Source organism: Bubalus bubalis, chromosome 5, assembly GCF_019923935.1.
Source record: "Bubalus bubalis isolate 160015118507 breed Murrah chromosome 5, NDDB_SH_1, whole genome shotgun sequence".
NCBI lineage: Eukaryota > Metazoa > Chordata > Mammalia > Artiodactyla > Bovidae > Bubalus > Bubalus bubalis.
The window spans coordinates 33,735,806-33,750,323 of NC_059161.1; the positions used below are offsets into that span (position 1 = coordinate 33,735,806).

Genomic DNA, 14,518 nt, shown 5'->3' on the forward strand with positions numbered 1-14,518 from the left:
ACTGAGTGACTTAGCATGCCACACATGGGTGAATATTGCTGGTGGGGTAGGACCTCCAGGGCCGTCACCCTCCCTGTAAGCCCAAGGAAATCTCGCCTGACCCAGGCTGATTTCCTCGACTTCCATGAGACCTTGGTCCTTCGAGCCACTGCATCGCAAGTGTCCAAGGCCCACCCTCACAACCTGTTCCCTCACTGTGTTGACGTCTCCAGGGCATAGAGCTGCGGAGAGGTGATGCCACAGTCCTGAGCACCCTCCACCCCTCTGTTTCTTGTGAGGCTTCATTCCAGGAATGAAGTCCTAGTGCTGGTTCTGGCACTGCCCACGGACAAGACTGCCCTCCTGCCTCCCCTTCTGTCCACTCATCTGCCCCAGAAACCTCCGGAGTCCCTGCTTGGAGGAGCTGACTTGCAATGCACTGGCCACCTGGTGATCTTTGAGTCCTTGAGCTGAAGCCATGGGACCAGGTCTGGGCTACCTGGAAGCAGGCACAGCCTGTTCCCACTGTGGGCTCCCTTATTCCATCTCCCTCAGGCAGACCGCTCCATTGATGGATCGTCTGCAAAGTATCATATCCTGGGGCACAATCCTGCCGCACCTTGAACAACAGGCAGTGCCCCAGGGAAGGCAAAGCAGCCGTGGCCTCTAGGACCTGGCACCCAGCCAGAGGTGGCAGTCGGCAGGGATACACCCCTGCAGCTGAGGGTGAAACAAAGCCAGGTGTCAGAGCCTGTGTGCTGAGGCAGCTATGGTCCAGGGACTGGCATCACAGGCTGATGGCCACAGGCTCCCAGCCGCCTGGCATCTGGACAGATGAGCTGTGTCCTGCAACCCAGCAGCCTCCACAAACAGACCACATGCTCAGTGCCCAGCAGCCACATTCATGTGTTTATAGCAGAGCCACTTAATCATGTGGGGATAATTCCTTTGAACTGCAGAAACCATCCCAGGGCATCCAGACTGAGTGGTCCCAGGTGGCAGACAGAGACGGCCATGTCCTGTGGGCAGGTTTCCAGGGAAGCTAGTGGTCTCCAGGAGGGAGGCTAGATGACCAAAAGCCTTTGCCCTGCTGCAGAAAGGAGGCAGGCACTTCATATGATGCTGGAAAAGGATGCTGATGCTGGTGGTGACGGTGGTGGTGATGATGGTGCTGGTGGGGGTGATGATGGGGATGGTGGTGATGAGGACGCCGATCATGTTGCTGATGACGGCAGTGATGATGACCATGATGGTGGTGCTGGTGGGGATGGTCACAATGGGATCCGTGGTGATGGTAGTGAAGACGGTGGTGGTGTCGATGATGCCGATCATGTTGCTGATGACACCAATGACGATGACCATGATGGTAGTGCTGATGGGGATGATGATGGAGATGGTGATGATGAGAATGATGATCATGTTGCTGATGACAGCAGTGATGAAGACCATGATGATGGGGAAGAGGAGAGCTAGGGTGGTGACTTTCCTGTCCTTATTTGTATCAGCAGCTGCCCTTGGTCCGGGATTTGCTCTGTCAGGCTCTTGCTTAAACCCACAAGCATTTACTCTTAATCCTCCAGCCACTCCAGAAGTCGGTGCTTCATGGGTGAGAACGAGTTTCATGCTTAATCTCAGGTCTCACAGGCACCAGAGGACTCTGGGCCTCGGATCACCTTACTCCTGGCCTCACCCCTGGGTCAGAGAGGCCAGGATGCCTGGTAAGGGGAAAGCACAAGAAGGCCCAGCCCAGCCCCCAGCTTGGTGCTGGCAGAGCCCCATGTGGGACTCCCCGTGCTACCTCTAGAGTCTGTCTTCCCCTGCCTCATATACACAAACACCCCACCAGAAGGGGGTCACTGAGTCAGCAGTGATGCAGTTGGGAGGTGGGACCCCCTCCCCACGTCCTGGATGCTTTCCCCTCCTGCCGGCAGAATTGTGGGGCTCTCCATTTCCCTGACTCACATCACTGCCTGAGCACCTTCCCAACAGGGAGTCATCACTGCAAGAAACTGACTCACATCCCATCATTTTTTATAATTCACTTAAACATGATCTTAGGGGTTTAGCAATTTTTCACCCTTCCCAATAGTGCCATCATGAGCACTGGTGTGCATCTAAGTTTATTTCCTCTTGAATGGTTGTTATTCAGTTGCTCAGTCATGTCCGACTCTTTGCAACCCCATGGACTGCAGCACTCCAGGCTTCTCTGTCCTTCACTATCTCCTGGAGTTTGCTCAAATTAATGTCCATTGGGTCAGTGATGCCATCCAACCATCTCATCCTCTGTTGCCCGCTTTTCCTGCTGACCTTGATCTTTCCCAGCATCAGAGTCTTTTCCAGTGAGTTGGCGCCTCTCATCAGATGATCAAAGTATTGGAGCTTCAGCTTCAGCATCAGTCCTTCCAATGAATATTCAGGGTTGAGTTTCTTTAGGATTGACTGGTTTGATGTCCTTGCTGTCCAAGAGACTGTCAAGAGTCTTCTCCAGCACCACTATTCAAAGGCATCAATTTTTTGAGGCTCAGCCTTCTTTATGGTCCAACTTTCACATCCATACATGACTATGGAAAAACCATAGCTTTGACTAGACAGGCCTTGAATGGTTAGGTTATGTTTATATAAGTAGGATTTCTGGATCCCAGGCTCCGGGCCTCTATTACCTGGTTACTTTCTGAGAAAATTGTGCCGCACACCCCCAAAGCAGCAATGCCTCACTGGAGTAGCTTCCTCACAGCTTCACCCTCAATGAGTATTTTCATTTAAAAAAGCATTTTTTTTTTCCTGTTCATTACAAGATTGCAAAGGCGCAGTGCCTGATGGCTTCCTTTTGCATCCCTTTTAATTCAACAGAGCCTTTAATGGATGAGGTGGAGTAAAGCTGGCTTTCGAATTGCTAGTGTGGTGCTGCATGGGCAAGATATTAATCTTTCATGCCTCTGTCGTGTGGTCCCAGCAGTGTAATCCTCTTTGAAATCATTTGTTATTTATTCTTACAGTCCCCTGCGAGCGGGGAGAGCCCCAGGAGCCTATTCACTAACGCAGGGAGAGCTGCAGAAATTTGCCTGCAGACACCCACTCCCCTCAAGGTGTGGAACTGAACCAGGGCTGGGGGCACAGGCCCCCAGCAGAGGGTCACAACCCCCAGAGAGAGCAGCTTCCGCCTACAACCTGCTAAGGTTAGGGGGTTTCCAAGGGTGGCTGGTGAGTCTGCTTCCCAGGGCTGCTGGAGAAGATGGCCACAAGTGGAGGAGTTCGAAATGGCCATGTTTGTTCGCTGGCCGCTCTGAAGGCTGGAAGTCTAAAATCAAGGTGTCTGCGGGGCTGGTTCCCTGTGGAGGCTCTGAGTCTGCTCCAGGCCTTTCTCGACATCTGGCGTCACTGGCCATCCTTGGCCCTCCTTGCTTTGGTAGATGCATCACCCCAAACTCTGCCTCCGTCCCATGCCTCCCTTTCTGCCTCTGTGTCTTCTCCTTTTGTAAGGAAACCTGTCACTGGATTTAGGGTCCACCCCAAGTGGTGCTGGTGGTAAAGAATCTGTCTGCAATGCAGGAGATGCAGGAGACGTGGGTTCAATCCCTAGGTCGGGAAGGTCCCCTGGCGGAAGGCAGGGCAACCTAATCCAGTAGTCTTGCCTGGGAAATCCCATGGGCAGGGGAGCCTGGCAGACTACAGTCCACGGGGTCACAAAGAGTGAGACACAACTGAGTGACTAACACACAGGTCAATCCAGGATGTACCTGCACATGCTCAGGAGCTCAGTCATGTTCGACTCTTTGTGACCCCGTGGACTGTAGCCCACCAGACTCTTCTGTCCATGGGATTTCTCAGGCAAGACTACTGGAGTTGGTTGCCATTTCCTCCTCCAGAGAGCTTCTCAACCCAGAGATTGAAATCCACGTCTCCTGTCAGATTCCTTACCACTGAGCCACTTGGGAAGCCCCAATCCAAGATAACATGCCTTAATTATATGTGCAATAACCTTTTTGCTGCAGAAGGGCATATTCAACCATACCAGGGATCAGGACTTTGACATGTCTTTTGATGGGCAGGTCAGGAAGATCCGCTGGAGAAAGGATAGTCTACCCACTCCAGTATTCTTGGGCTTCCCTGGTGGCTCAGCTGGTAAAGAACCCACCTGCAATGCAGGAGACCTGGGTTCAATCCCTGGGTTGGGAAGATCCCCTGGAGAAGGGAAAGGCTACCCACTCCAGTATTCTGGCCTGGAGAATTCCATGGACTGTATAGTCAATGGGGTAGCAAATAGTTGGACACAACTGAGCAACTTTCACTTCACTTCACTTCTTTGATGGGCAGGGACATGGTTTGAGCCACTACAGCAGGTTTCTGCCACTGATTCCCACCAGAGCCCCCTCTGTGGCTTTCTTTCTGGTCTTCTGATTCTTCGTCGTTGAGAGGGACTGCATGTCAGGTGTTACTGTCTACGGGGCAAAAGTGGAAGGGTGGCAGGTGGACCTGGGGTTGAGCTGGGTTGAGTTGGATCACCCTGCTGAAAAGCCAGCAGTTGCACCCAGAGCCGGGGCCCACAATGAGGAATGGGATCCAGTATGGAGTCACCCTGTCCACAGTTGCCAGTGTGCTTAGAGGGCAGAGTCTCCTCCTGGCCTCAGAGCAGTGGGCATGCAGCCTGGGGAGGCGTCACGGAGCTCAACTGTGGGTGACAGGGTGAGCAGGTGAGACAGGACAGCGTGTTCCATCAAGGGCAGATGGGAGGCGCTCAGAGAGCCCCCCATATTCGGGATGTGAGCCTGTGCTTCCCCAGGGAGGGGCAAGTTTATGCTACAGCGTTTAGGGGTCCTGGATCCATCAGACACTGGCAAGCAGCCTTTTTCTCAGCCTCCCTATTCCCTCTACAAAAGATACCAAGGTCCATCCCGCAGCATCTCCTAAGGGTCACCATTAAAATCCACCTGAATTCCAGGGGTCCGGTACCACTGTGTATGTGATCATGCAAAGTTCTGGGGATCAGCCACGGATAGTCAGCCTCATGCTGTGCCAGGCACTGACTGTGCCAAGTACAGGGGAGGGGCTAGCTGGACACAGTGGCCAGAGGTCCCTGAGCAGCACTGGCCAGAAGTAGGTGGCCCCCATTCCCACAGCCCACCACCAGCCCCTCAGTGTTACCACCGCGGGTGAGGTGAGAACACCCACCACTCCCCAAGGCCTCCTGGCCCCAGGTCATCCAGAGCCCTAGAGAGAAAGAGACTCCAGCATGCCTGGGGGAGGGGACTGAGGACTGTGTGTCCAGGGACTGCTTGGTGGCACAAGAGGGCGCCAATGCGTCCACTTAGACTGGAGAGACCAGCTTTGAGACTGCCTGTCAGGGGGACACCAGCATGCCAGCCTCTCCCTTCTGCTGCCATCCTGGGGGGTAAGCAGTTAAAAAACCCACCCCTCTCCCCAGACCAGGGAAGCAGCTTGGAGCTGCTTCATCCATCCGCCTGCCGAGAGCTGGGACCGCCTCTGCTCTCTCCCGTGTCTCTGCTGAGTCAGGCTTTGAATCATTGCAGGAATCTCAGCCCTGATCACTGTCGGCAGGAGGCGGAGGGGCGGTTGGGGGGGGCGGGGTCCTTCCTCCCTACCCCTAACTCGGTGTTTTCCTCCCACCTTGACTCAGCTGGAAAGACCCCAGCCCACTGTGATAGGTGAGGAGACGTTTCTCTGTCCCTTCTATTCAGGATGCCCTTTGAAGAGTGGGGAAAACCAGGTTCACTGTCGGTCTGACCACTTGGGGGAAGGGTATGCGTGTGCTTGGACCTCCTGCCCCCTCCCTCCCCACCACAGTTCTTGGGCTCATTGATTATCCCGCTCAGAGGTGGATGCAGAGCTTCTGTCTCTGACGCCCCAGCCAGGTACTCGCAGCACTGCAGCCTCAGCCAACCGACTGGAGATGCGCACCGTGCTGGCCACAGAGTGCCCTGGGCTCAGTTCTGCCCTTGGGTGCTGCCTGGAGTCCTCTGAGATTGCACGACCGCCCCCCAGGGAGCTGGTGAGTGGCAGGGCAGGGGGAGTCCAGCCTCACCCTGATCTTCTCACCAGCACCGGTGGGGAGGGAACCTTGGAGGTGGGCCATTTAGACCTGCAGCTCTTTTTCTCTTTGGGATGAAGGGCAGGGCTTGGGTTTCACAAGGAAAGGCCCTCCAGGCAGTCAGCTGAGTCCCTGTTCTGCAGCAGGAAGCCCCTGTCCCCCTGATGGTGGCTAGCACAGGGGACAGAGCTCTCTGGTCCCACTGTTCTTTATGTTTAAGACCCTCTCCCCCTGAAGGACAACTTCCTGGCACCAGAATGGGGGAGAGATGCTCTCATCATGAAAAGAGAGCAGGGGTGGGGGAATGTTGGGGACACAGCTCTGCCCCCCAGCACACCACCACTCAGATCTCACACTGTGTGGGGCCCCCCGACCCCAAGCCTCCTCCAAGGGGCTGCTTCATGTTGGGCTACCTGGTGTGGAGATGCCTGTTGAATTGATCATTGCCTGGCTTCCCAGAGGGAGCAGCCCCTCCTCCATCACTCTGGGAGGATCCACTGAGGCAGGAGAGAGAGGAGAGCAAACACACTCCTGGGTGCACTTCATCCCAGGGGAGGTGGGAATGGGCCCAGGCCTTCTGCCTCCCCCCAGAGGTATAGGGCACACCCTCTGAGGCTATGTTTGAAATGTTCTCTGCCTGGATGTCTGAGTCACCCAGGTGGCTCTCAGGACCTTGTGGCTATCACCGCCTACCTGGTGGAGACCTGAGTCCTTCGTCTTCACTGGCCCTGTGGAGCATCTGCTTTTCAGAGCAGCAGGAGGCTGCCCGGTGCTGGCCTGGGACATTGACCATGAGGTTGCAGGTCCTTCCACACGTGGAGCTCCATGCCACCTTCCTGGACTGGCCAGGGTGGAGCATACAGGCGGTGGGAGGAAAGGACTTCCCTGGCATCTCACGGGGTATGTGAACGGACAGCAGACCTTGGGCTGCTGGCTGATAGAGTGGGCCCATGTGTGTGTCTGTGTGTGTACGCACATGTGTGCTTGTGTGTACACACACACACACACACACACACACACCTTCAGAGGCACACCCCCCCACCCAGGCCGTCATTATAGCACCTCCCCAGGGCTGGCCTGGAGTGCTCCATCCTGCCGGGGTTCTGGTCTCTCCCTAGACTGTCCGGATAAACTTCCTATAATGGGAGGAACTCTGATACACTTTCACAAAGGGGGATTTTAAATTAGTTCTAAAAAAAAAGAAAGAACTGCATGCTGACCCAGAATTCACTTTGCCCTGTGCAGTCTATGCACCTCCTCCTGGGATTTCCAGAGATGAGATTCTGAGGCCACAGGTTCAGGAAGCACTGTCTCTCCTGCACTCTGGTCCCCCTGTCTCTCTATGTCTGTCTGCCTGTCTCTGTCTTTGGCAAGTATTTCCACACTCCAGCCACCGGCCTTTCATCTGCTGCTATGAGTCATATGTGCACACAGCCAGATCTGTTTCTGAGTTTGCATTTCTCTTTTAGATGGTTAAACTTTCTTCTTAAATAGGCTTATTTTGAAATGAAACTTGCTGTTCCTGCAATCAAGGGAAAGCCAACATTACTTGTCATAATTTAGAGATCACTAGAAAAATAAGTAGATAAATTTTAGATTCAAGAACTATCTGAAGTATGACCAGAACACACAGACTTTGAAAAATCCCTGTCTTGGGGATCTCATAGGGATTGTTTTCTGGGAACTGGGGAATTGCTGCCTGCCCCTCCCCCTCCAGTCATCCCCATTCCCCTGGTCACAGGTGGAATACCTGGCCCAAGGTTATTCATGTTCCAAGGGCAAGTTAACAAGTCCTTCCTCATCCCTGCTCAGGTGAATAAAGGGGTTGGAAAGCCTGAGGGGAAGAGGGGTGGGTAGTACATTGTATCCCCCAGTTGGATTTAGGCAAGAGAGGGAGATTTCATTGGGGATGAGGGTGCCCAGGGGCGGGGCTGGTATTCGAATGTCAAAGATTTAGACCGGAAAGCTGTAGGGAGCATTCTTCTCCAGGAATCATCTGAGAGTCTGGAAAAAATGGCAGGACGTGGCCTTAAGAATGTTGACTTTGGAGTCGAGTAGACCTGCCCCAGCTCTTTGCTTCTTGGGGCATCAAGGAAGGTCATTTAGAAGATATGAATAACAGAGGTGTTAGAAATGAAAAGTGTCAATTCCTCCCCACTGTTGGTTAACCACTGTAGTGTAATAGTATGGGGTGACCCGTGCAGGCTGGAGAAGCAGCCATGGCATTGGACCCCAAGGCTGGTGACTTTGCCAGCAGATGATGTTGCTCCCCCAGGGGGAGTGGCAGGAACAGGTGTTGGGGCTACCATAGGTACAGGAGCATCAGGGAATGGGACTCTGGTGACAGGTGGACAACCCGAGGCTGGCAGTGAAGATGGGCAAGAGAGAGAATGTTCCAGAGGCAGCCATGTGGATGGAGCCAACAGGCAGCCAAGGTCCTGAACCTGGGCCTCAGGTCAGAGAGGTGGGATGGAGGTGCAGCTGTGGGCTCATGGGCATGGAGGTGAGAACTTAAGCTCAGAGCATTGTTCAGCAGGGGGGATTCCAAAGTAGCAGTGCTTGGAGAAAGCGGAGGCAGCCTGGGGTGAAGGTGGAGGGTGTGATAGAGGTGGAAGTTGTAGAGGTGGTGGAGGTGGAAGTGATGAAGATGAAAGTGATGGAGATGATGGACATGAAGGTGGCGGAGGGAGTGGAGATGGAGGTGGTGGAAGTGATGGAAGTGAAGACAGTGAAGGGCATGAAATTGGTGGAGATGATGAAGGTGGAGATGGTAGAGATGGTGTGCAAGTGTATATACATGTTCACACATACATATACATGTGCTCTATGTCTGTGCATGCATGCCTGCCTCTGTACATGCGTCATGAACCAAGGATCACCCTGGTCAGGAACTCCACACCTGATAGAGACTGTCAAGTCCAGTGATGGCCTGCAATCCCAACCTGGGCCTGTGTGGGCTGCACTCTCCCACCATGAAACCCCTTGGAGGAGGTGCTGAGGTTGCAGGAAGAAGGAGCACATGATCATGCTGAGTGGGTGTGACCTGCCTGCACATGTTCAGCACCACCATGTCCCAGGACAAAGGATTCCCCAGGGAATGAGACTGACCCAGTGGCTGCCCCCTGGGCTCACCGTCTGGTTGGGGGACAGCCAGGTGGTGTCTCCACAGGTTAGGGTACAAGCTCCTCAGGAAATGCACATGCTGACATGATGGATGGGCCCCTGGAGAGGTGACATCTGAGTGGGGACACACAGTAAGAGTGTCCTGGGCAGAGGGGTGGCACCTGCCAAGGCTCAGTGACAGAAGAGAGGGGAGGAGAACCCCAGCCCCACATGGGTGTTCCATGCACTCCTCAGACTGGACACAGCCACCACCAGTCTCCAGAACACCCCCAACCTGCTGCACCCCACCACTTCCCCCATCTCAGGAGCTGGCAGTTCTTCTGCAGAAACCTGAGGGTCACCCTGCACCCCCACCTTCCTCTAAGGCCCCACATCCACCTAAGAGCTGGCCCTTTGGTCTCCACCTCCCGACTCCACCGGTCACCCAGCCACCCCAGCCTGGGCCTCCCCAGCTCCCACCTGGATCATCGCTGGTCTCCTAGTGAGACCTCCCGCCCGACTCTGCCTTTTGTCCCCCCACCCTGTCTACTCTCACCCTGGAAAGCACGCTGTCTCACCCTTGTAGGGAGGAGGTGTTTGGCTGTTCCTCTCTGCTGGGGGGCAGCTCAGGGCTGTGGTTCAGAGGAGGGACTTCCAGGGCTGTTGGGGGGCCATGGCCAGACTGATTTAACCACCCTGAGCCTGAGTTTCCCAGCCATCACCAGTGATGGGTAATAAGCAGTACGAGCTTCACAGGGTGTGGAGTGAAGGCTAAGTGAATGAGTGCACATGGAAGCCTTTATCCTGGCTCCTCGAACCTCAGCACTCGGTCCCCAGCAGCTTGGACTGGTCCTCGCCCAAGGATGAAGTCAAGGAGGCTGCTCAGGTGCGCGTCTGGTACCTTCTCCATCCACACCCCTCAGAGGACACTCAGGTGTCCTGGACCCCAAGCTATTCGAAGCCCAGTGTCAATGCAGGATGCTGAAGGCCCAGCCCTTCCCCAGGAGTGGACAGGTCACTGTGTCGAGGAGAGTGACGCAAGGCTGCAGGCCGGAGCTTGAGGGCAGGCAGCCCCACCTTCGACGGCACCATCCAGGTGCCATGTTGAGGCACCACAAGCAGGATTTTAAAATTCTACACTTATTTCATCTCAGTGCAGGAGCGGGAAAGAGAACATACAGTCTGTGAGCAACCCAAATCAAAAATAAATGAGGCAAGAAGAGGAACCAAAAATAGTCAACATCAGAGGCAGCAGCCTGCAACAGTGGCCAGCTGTCCCCAGCGAGCGGTTGGGAGGGCGGCTTTACATGTATTACTAGGAACAGATTAATCAGGCCTGCAGTCCAATGATAAATCAGAATTACTAGCAAAGTAAAAGAGGTTAATGAGGACTCAGGGGGCACAGTGCCTCTGTGCCTTCTCCCCTCCTCCCCAGTACCCCACTAGGCAGTGGGGGCACAGGCTTGGCCCGGAGGCAGCATGAAAATCATCTATAAGTGAGGGGGTCCCCTTCCTGACCAGAATGTCCCCACAAAGGGACAGAGCAGAGCTGCAAGTGCCATGGATCTTGTAAGGATACACACTTCCATCTTTTTTTGGTGGATGTCACCTCTTTTAATAGTTGTTCAGTCGCTCAGTTGTGTCCGATTCTTTGTGACCCCATGGACTACAGCACACCAGGCCTACCTGTCCATCACCAACTCTTGGAGTTTACTCAAACTCATGTCCATTGAGTTGGTGATGCCATCCAACTATCTCATCGTCTGTCGTCCCCTTCTCCTGCCCTCAATCTTTCCCAGCATCAGGGTCTTTTCAAATGAGTCAGCTCTTGGAATCAGGTGGCCACAGTATTGGAGCTTCAGCTTCAGCCTCAGTCCTTAGAGATAAAAGTTCTGCGAACTATGACCCGAGGGCCAGATCCAGCCTACCACCTGTTTTTTGTTTTTTGTTTTTAATTTTTTTGATGTGGGCCATTTTTAAGGTCTACTGAATTTGTTACAATATTGCTTCTGTTTTATGTTTTTTGGGGGCGTTTGGCCGAGAGGCATGTGGGATCTTAGCTCCCAAACCAGGGATCAAACCCGCATCCGTTCCATTGGAAGGTGAGGTCTTAACTACTGGACCACCAGGAAAAGTCCCTGTTTTTGTAGGTAAAGGTTTAGTAGTTTTTTTGTTTGTTTTTTCTTTTCTTGGCCATGTGTCTTGGCAAACGGAATCTTATTTCCCCAACCAGGGGTGAAATCCATGTCCCCTGCAGTGGAAGCTCAGAGTCTTAACCAATGGGCTGCCAGGGAAATCCCTATAAATAAAGTTTTATTGACATACAGCCACACCCTCTCATTCACAAATTGTCTCTGGCTGCTTTCACAGGGCAGAGACTCACAAAGCCCAAAATATCGCCCTCTGGCCCCTCGCTGCACAGGCTTTGGTCCCCACCATAGATGTCTTTCATCAGATGCTCCAACATCCAGAGAGGTATCCAATCCATCAAAAGACATCTCCCAAAAATGGGGGTTTGTTTGGTGGTGTTTCAGATTGCTGATGTTGGTTAGGGCTTTGGAGATGTCGTTTAAGTCAAAAAAGATTCTGCAGTAATTTGCTTTCTCTCATGCAAGGAACATCTTTGGGGCAGACACATTTGAGTCACATGATTAACCTCAGACCCCGAAGGTTAACAGCCGCAGGAAAGCCCTGGGCCCCACCTGCTAGCCACCCTCCCTGCTCTGTTCCCCGGACATCTGAGGGGGAGGAACAGGTGGGCCCCCACAGGGCAAGGCAGAGCAGGCCCTCTTGGGGGTCCTCTTTCCTGTGATGTCCTTGAGGCCCATCCCCCACTCCGTGAGTCACACGGAGTCCTTTCAAACCTTGAGCCTTGCAACACGTCCACCACTTGGGAAGGGAAGGACCCTTTAGACAGACTGTAGTGCCCAATCATCATTCTGAGTAGGCATTTTTTCTTGGCCTGTGTGGAGCACTTGGAAAGTTTGCATAACACGTCACCAGGAAGGTATCTCCCAGGAAGAGAAGAAAAACCACAAGGAGCTTTTCAACCGTGATGGTTTGCATTTCTGTGATGCCTCCAGGAGACCCCTCACTCCTGACATGACCTGGGTGGGGACTACAGGATGGAGAGCTAGTGTGCACCAGTGGTGAATCCCCCGAACCATGACCTGGGGCCCCTCCAGGCACCAGCATTGACAAATACACCTCCTGCATTTGCCCCCCCTCCCCAAGAGAGGTTTTGAACAGAGCTGGGCGAAACACTACACATCACACCGCCTTTGAGATGACTCTGCTTCTGGGTATCAGATATTAAACTGGATTAGCGTCCAATCCCCAGAGAGGCGGTTGCGATCTCATATGCTAAAAACTCAACAGAATCCCAGAGTTGGCTTGAAAACCACCAAACCATCCAAGCTCACCTAACCGCATGAGATGAACAGAGACCAAGAGCTCCCATGGGGGCCTGGCTGAGCGCTTTCTGCAGTGACCTCACTCAACTGAAGCACCATGTGGAGAGAGGTACTGCCCGAGACGTGGACCCAGGAAACAGGTGTGTGCTCACAGTGATGGGGGTGGAGTCCTGCTGGGGGCAGGGGGTCTGTGCCTTCAAAGGGTGTGTGTGAAGATTGCCCAAAGCCCCTTTGCTCAAGGAGGGAGGTGTCGCCTTGGTAACTCCTAAAACAGGGCTCTTCAAACCTTTTCTACAGAGGACCAGAAAGTAAGCATTTTAGCCTTGCAGTCTGTGCAGCCTCTCTCCCAGCTTCTCAGCTCTGCCACATGATGTGAGAGCAGTCATAGCTGATATGTGAATTACTGTTCTGGCCTGAATGTCTGTGTCCCCCAAAATTCATATGAAGAAAAGTACTCAGTCGCTCAGTCATATCTGACTTTTTCCGACCCCATGGACTGCAGCTGCCAGGCTCCTCTGTCCATCAGTTCATCCAGGCAAGAATATTGGAGTGGGTTGCCATTTCCTCCTCCAGGAGTTCTTTCCAACCCCAGTGATTGTACCTGTGTCTCCTGCATTGGCAGTGGATTCTTTACCACTAGCCCCACCTGGGGATGGTAAAGCCCTAATTCCCAATGGGATACTCTTTGGAGTTGAGATCTTTGGGAGGTGGCTCAGTCAGTAAAGAATCTACCAGCAACATAGGAGACCTGACTTCAATCCCTGGGTTGGGAAGATCCCCTGGAGAAGGGCATGGCTACCCATTCCAGTATTCCATGGACAGAGGAGCCTGGCAGGCTACAGTCCATGGGGTCACAGAATTGGACATAACTGAACAACTGACACTGGGTTTAGATGAGGTCAGGGTGGGGTCCCATGTTCAGTGCCTTTATAAGAAGAAGAGACCACAGCAAGCTTGTTCTTGGCCTCTGAGGACACAGGGAGAAGGCAGCCATCCTCAAGGTCGGAGGAGAGTCCTCAGCAAACACTGAATATGCCCACACCTGGAACTGGGACTTCCAGGCTCCAGAACTTGGAGAAAAAATGTCTGCTGTTGACAGCCCCCCACCACCACATGTGGCAATTGTTATGGCAGCTAAATGTGCATGGCTCTGCACCAATGAAAGTTTATTCATGGACACTGAGATTTGAATTTTATATCATGTTCATGTCCCATGAAATATTCTCCTCTTGTTTTTCTTCCAACCACTTAAAACACGTGAGAACTATTCTTAGCTCAGAGACTGGAGAGCGGAAGTGGACCCCGTGGGTGGAAGTTACAAGGATGCAGATTTCAACTCCTCATAAAAATAAAAGGACCTTTTTCATCATTTGTGTTGTCCCCAGAGGACTAATCTGCTTAGAGTTCCCCACAGGTGGAGGTATGTGTGGCTCAGCAACATGGGGGGTTTGCAGAGGAACGTGTGTGTCTCCAGAGCCCTGGACCGACTCTGTCCTTCTCACCCTTGGGAGCAAACAGGACCTGTGAACCCAGTTCTCCCACTACACTTGGGGGATGTGCCTGTCTCCCAGGGTCCTGACCCAAAGAAACACGAATTCCTATGAAGCAGATCTATTCAGCGCTTGCTCCTTAAGTTGTGAACACAGCTGGAACCCCTGTGAGGTCTGCCCTTAACAGGAGCATACTTGAGACATTCTCAAGACCTGCCTGGCACTCCACCTTGGTCTGTGGTCAGACTGGGGGCACAGAACAAGATGACTTGCTGCAGGTTACCCCATGCAGGCCACCTCCTGCCCCCTGCCCCAGCCGGAGACACTGAGCACCTTGAATCACTCCTTGTGCTGAAAATGGAGGCAGAGGATTTCCCTGTGGTCCATGGAAAAGACTCCATGTGCTCCCAACACAGGGGGCACAGGCTAGATCCCTGCTCAGGGAACTAAGATCCCACATGCCACAAGGCACAGCGAAAAAGAAAACA

General features: G+C 53.3%; 1 protein-coding gene across 5 annotated transcripts in view; it reads left to right on the plus strand.

Annotated features, from left to right (window-relative positions):
* KCNAB2 (potassium voltage-gated channel subfamily A regulatory beta subunit 2) overlaps positions 1-14,518 on the plus strand; it is a 95,096-nt gene that overhangs the window by 10,735 nt on the left and 69,843 nt on the right. Inside the window, exon 1 of one of the 5 annotated variants that reach the window (XM_044942916.1) lies at positions 5,229-5,368. The exons of 2 other annotated variants lie outside the window; for them this stretch is intronic. The gene's annotated coding sequence lies outside the window, so the exon portion shown is untranslated. Of the gene's footprint in view, positions 1-5,228; positions 5,369-5,845; positions 5,987-12,531; positions 12,681-14,518 lie in introns of those variants that run through there. 2 more of the 5 variants (XM_044942917.1, XM_044942918.1) reach the window with 2 other exon arrangements.